Source organism: Sorex fumeus, unplaced genomic scaffold, assembly GCF_029834395.1.
Source record: "Sorex fumeus unplaced genomic scaffold, SorFum_2.1 ptg000115l, whole genome shotgun sequence".
In the NCBI taxonomy this organism is placed as follows: domain Eukaryota; kingdom Metazoa; phylum Chordata; class Mammalia; order Eulipotyphla; family Soricidae; genus Sorex; species Sorex fumeus.
The window spans coordinates 2,083,721-2,089,579 of NW_026606172.1; positions in this window are offsets into that span (position 1 = coordinate 2,083,721).

Consider the following 5,859-nt stretch of genomic DNA (forward strand, 5'->3'; position numbering starts at 1 on the left):
ATTGTGTGGGGGTGAGAGTGTGTGCGGCTTTTTGCAAGAAGGTTTCATTCCAAACCCATTGCTCATTTTCTCCTTTGCCTGCTTCAATCCAGGGATTTTGGAGTGTGGAATGAGACACTGGGGAAGGACCAGGTGCTTCAGCAGTGGTAAAGAAAGAACCCATGGTAAAGAAAGCCATGACACAGCCCCCCTGGGCTAGAGTTTAGACCCCAAAGAATATCAAATAATTAGTCTGATTGAAACCATGCTCCAGAGAGGAAGTAAGCCAGAAGAAGTAAGCAAGAACTGTTTCACATAATGCATATACATATATATGTATATATATATGGCTTTTCCAAGTTATTTATACACTATGATGGGCCTTTAAGGGTTTTAGGCAAAGCAATGATAAAACAAGGTTTTTAGGATTTAGGAAGAGCTGGAATGTTGAACAGAAAGGAGTGTCAACTGAGAAATAATCAGGTGCTAATATCATGATGAAAACATTTTTTCAAGAACAGGAATAATGATTTAGGTGCCCAATAAAAACCTTAACTGCTGTACTAAGTCTCTGGCCCCAGGACACAGGGAAGTTTCAAGGGATCAAGCTGAGAAGTGGCCTAGCTAAGTTACAGCGTTCCTATTAAAAGTAGATTGGCAGACAGAAATCTTTAGGCAAAAAGCTGCCTGTAGGGTCTTTTGTAACAATCAACAGATGGCTTTCTGTTTCTTTCCTAAATATCAAGGAGAGAACAGGATGTTTCTGTTCATAGTCATCAATAAATAGAAATTAGAGGTTGGGTATCTTTTGTAGTCACTGACAGAGAATTGAGTCAGGCTACTGAGTCAGGATTCTTACTGTTCACCTGAAAGTCTCCAGATGGCAGACAATATGGAGCCGGTTCTGTTCAAAGTGCTTTTCACAGGAGTAAGAGTAGTGTCAAAGACAGTATTCAGGAATCTTGTCCCAGAGAGAATGACAGAGGTATTATTAGATGTAGTTGTTTTGACGATGTTTGTAAAAAGATTTTATACTTTAGAAAGAAAACATAAGGAGTAAAGAGCAGATAAGTAAAATTCTGTCTTTGGCAACTTGTTAGTGAAAGAAACAACCAGGAAGCTTAGGGGGTAGTCGGCTAGAAGAAATATAGTAATGCCACTTTCTGCTATGCTGTGTGTGTCAATCATTTGAATCCTGAATTAAAGATGTATAAAGAGAAAATAGCAATTTATTTTTGCCTAGTTCAACTCAGTCTCTGACTAACAATAAGTGTTTAATGATTTATTTTGCAAATGAACAAGGAAGAAAAAAGAGAAAAAGCTCAGAAAAGAGAGGACTTGTATCAATAAAAGAAAATTAAAATAAATATACCTTTGAGAATTTGCTGCAGTGTGAAATCGGTAATTTTTGCACAACCTAAGGACTTCAGACAATGATGACTCTCTTAATGTTACCTGTTCTCAATGAAATAAGTAGAGATATAAAATTTGTATCGATTAACAGTGATCTATATCTATTTTTTCCTCAAATTAAACATTGGGATATTATTTTGTTTCCTTTTCTTTTTAAATTCTATGTAACTTTTTAAACATATTTTTATCATTTTTTTATTAGTGAAACACCATGAGGTACAGTTATAGACTTATAAATTTTTGTGCTTGGGTTTCAGTTATACAATGATCAAGTACCCATCCCTCCAACAGTGCCCATCCTCCCCCACCACGGGTCCCAGCATCCCTCCCACCCCCCATCCACGCCCCCGACCCACCCTGCCGCTGTAACAGGGCATTCCCCCCTATTTTCTCTCTCTTCTTTTGGGTATTGTGCTCTGCAAGAGAGGCATTGAGTGGCAATCATGTTTGGTTCACAGACCACTTTCAGCATGTCTCTCCCACCCTGGGAGGGTCTTCACAGCACCCTTTATTTGGTGCTCTCTTCTCTATCTGAGCTTCCTTTTCACCTAGCACATGTGGCTGGCCTTCAAGTCATGGAGCAAAATTCCTGGTACTAATCACAGCCATTCCTGTTGCTTTATGTTCCCCAGATGAATGCAATCTTTCTGTGTCTATCCCGCTCTTTCTGACTCATTTCGCTTAACATGATACTTTCCATGTAGTACCACTTGTATGTAAATTTCACAACTTCATCTATTCTAACGGGTACATAGTACTCCATTGTGTAAATGTACCAAAGTTTCTTTAACCAGTCATCTGTCCTTGGGCACTCAGGTTTTTTCCAGATTCTGGCTATTGTAAAGAGTGCTGCAATGAACAAACCATTGCAGATGTCACTTCGACTATACCTTTTTGCCTCTCTGGGATATATTCCCAGGAGTGCTATAGCTGGGTCAAATGGGAGATCAAATTCTAATTTTTTGAGAATCGTCCATACTGTTTTCCAAAAGGGTTGGACCAGCCTGCATTCCCACCAGCAGTGAAGGAGGGTCCCTTTCTCGCCACATCCGCGCCAGCACCTGTTGCTTTTGTGGATGTGGGCCAGACTCTGTGGTGTGGAATGATATCTCATTGTGGTTTTGATCTGCATCTCTCTGATGATTAGTGATGTGGAGCATTTTCTCATGTGCCTTTCAGCCGTTCGGATTTCTTCTTTGTGAAAGTTTCTGTTCATTTCCTCGCCCCATTTTTTGAGGGGTTGGGTGATTTCTTCTTGTGTAGTTTAACCAGTACCTTGTATATCCTTGATATCAACCCCTTGTCGGTTGTGTATTTGGTGAATATTCTTTCCCATTCTGTAGGCTGTCTTTGTATTTTGGTCACTGTTTCTTTTGAGGTGCAGAAGCTTCTTAGTTTAAGATAGTCCCATTTGTCTATCTCTGTTTTCACTTGCTCGGCCAGTGGCGTGACATCTTTGAAGATACCATTAACTTCAATATCATGGAGAGTTTTGCCAACTTTGTCTTCAATAAACGTTATGGATTCCGGTCTGATGTTGAGGTCATAAATCCATTTCGATCATACTTTTGTGCATGGCATTAAGCAGAGATCTGAGCCCACTTTTTTGCATGTAGCAGACCAATTTTGCCAGCACAATTTATTAAAGAGGCTTTCCCTGCTCCATTTCACTTTTCTTGCCCCCTTATCAAAGATTAGATGATTATATGTTTGGGAGGAGGTGTCAGTATATTCAACTCTGTTCCATTGGTCTGCAACTCTGCCTTTGTTCCAGTACCACGCTGTTTTGATTGTTACTGCTTTGTAGTAGAGCTTGAAGTTAGTTAGGTTGATTCCTCCCATTTTCTTTTTCCCGAGAATTGCTTTAGCTATTCGTGGGGGCTTATTGTTCCATATAAACTTCAGGAGTGTTTGCTCCATTTCTTTGAAGAATGTCATGGGTATCCTTATAGGGATTGCATTGAATTTGTACACTGCCTTGGGAAGTATTGCCATTTTGATAATGTTGATTCTCCCCATCCATGAACAGAGGATATTTTTCCATTTCCTCGTGTCCTCTTTTATTTCCTGAAGTAGCGTTTTGTAGTTTTCTTTATACAGATCCTTTACTTCCTTAGTTAAGGCGATTCCTAGGTACTTGATTTTCTGGGGCACAATCGTGAATGGAATTGTTTTCTTTTTTTTTTTTTCCCTTTATTTTATTTTATTTTTTTAAAGTTGTAGATTTACAATTTTTTGTGCTTTGGTTTCAATTATACAATGATCAGATACCCATCCCTCCACCAGTGCCCATTTTCCACCACCATGGATAATATCCCTCCCACCCCCATCGCCCCATCCCCCCTGTCTCTGTGGCAGGGCAATCCCCTGTGTTCTCTCTCTCCTTTTGGGTGTTGTGGTCTGCAAAAGAGGCATTGAGTGGCAAACATGTTCAGTCCATAGTCTACTTTCTACATGCATCTCCCCTCCTGGGAGGATCCTCCAAACATCCTTTATTTGGTGCTCCCTTCTCTATCTGAACAGCCCTTTCCTCTAGGATACCCGGCTGGCCTCTAAGTTATGGAGTAATCCTCCTGGTGCTGATCTCAGCTATTCTTGGGTATTAATCTCATACTTTGTTACTTTATATCCCCCAGATGAATGCAATCTTTCTATGTCTATCCCTCTCTTTCTGACTCATTTCGCTTAGCATGATACTTCCCATATTGTACCACTTGTATGTAAATTTCATGACTTCATCTTTTCTAAGAGCTACATAGTACTCCATTGCGTAGATGTACCAAAGTTTCTTTAACCAGTCATCTGTTCTTGGGCATTCAGGTTTCTTCCAGTTTCTGGCTATTGTAAAGAGTGCTGCAATGAACAAACAAGTGCAGATGTCACTTCGACTATACATTTTTGCCTCTCTGGGATATATTCCCAGGAGTGGTATTGCTGGGTCAAATGGGAGCTCAATTTCTAATTTTTTGAGAATCGTCCATACTGTTTTCCAGAAGGGCTGAACCAGTGGACATTCCCACCAACAGTGAAGGAGTGTCCCTTTCTCGCCACGTCCACGCCAGCATCGGTTGCTTTTGTTCTTTTGAATGTGGGCCAGTCTCTGAGGTGTGAGATGGTATCTCATTGTGGTTTTGATCTGCATCTCCCTGATGATTAATGATGTAGAGCATTTTCTCATGTGCTTTTTTGCCATTCGGATTTCTTCTTTGAGAAAGTTTCTGTTCATTTCATTGCCCCATTTTTGGATGGGGTTGGATGTTTTCTTCTTGTGGAGTTTAACCAGTATTTTGTATATCCTGGATATCAACCCCTTGTCAGATGTGTATTCGGTGAATATCCTTTCCCATTCTGTAGACTGTCTTTGTATTTTGGTCACTGTTTCTTTGGAGGTGCAGAAGCTTCTTAGTTTAAGATAGTCCCATTTATCTATCTCTGTTTTCACTTGCTCGGCCAGTGGCGTGGCATCTTTGAAGATACCATTAGCTTCAATGTCATGGAGGGTTTTGCCAACTTTATCTTCAATGTACCTTATGGTTTCTGGTCTGATGTTGAGGTCTTTAATCCATTTTGATCTTACTTTTGTACATGGTGTTAGGCAGAGTTCTGAGCCTATTTTTTTGCATGTAGCCGTCCAGTGATGCCAACACAATTTATTAAAGAGGCTTTCCTTACTCCACTTCACATTACTTGCACCTTTATCAAAGATTAGATGAGCATATGATTGAGGAGAGATGTCAGTGTATTCAACCCTGTTCCATTGGTCTGCAGTTCTGCCTTTGTTCCAGTACCATGCTGTTTTAATTATTACTGCTTTGTAGTACAGTTTGAAGTTCGGGAGGTTGATTCCTCCCATTTTCTTTTTCCCAAGAATTGCTTTAGCTATTCGTGGGGGCTTATTGTTCCATATAAATTTCAAGAGTGTTTGCTCCATTTCTTTGAAGAATGTCATGGGTATCCTTATAGGGATTGCATTGAATTTATACAATGCTTTCGGTAGTATTGCCATTTTGACAATGTTAAGTCTCCCGACCCATGAGCAGGGGATATCTTTCCATTTCCTCATGTCCTCTTTTATTTCCTGAAGTAGCGTTTTGTAGTTTTCTTTGTACAGGTCCTTTACTTCCTTAGTTAAGCTGATTCCTAGGTACTTGATTTTCTGGGGCACAATTGTGAATGGGATTGTTTTTTTCATGTTGCTTTCTTCTCTCTCACTGTTTGCGTATAGGAAAGCCATGGACTTTTGGGTATTGATTTTATAACCTGAAACTTTACTATACGAGTCTATTGTTTCTAGGAGTTTTTTGGTGGAAGTTATTGGGTTCTCTAAGTAGAGTATCATATCATCTGCGAATAGTGAGAGCTTGATTTCTTCCTTTCCTACCTGAATTCCCTTAATATCTTTTTCCTGCCTAATCGCTATTGCAAGTACTTCCAGTACTATATTGAACAGCAGTGGAGAGAGTGGGC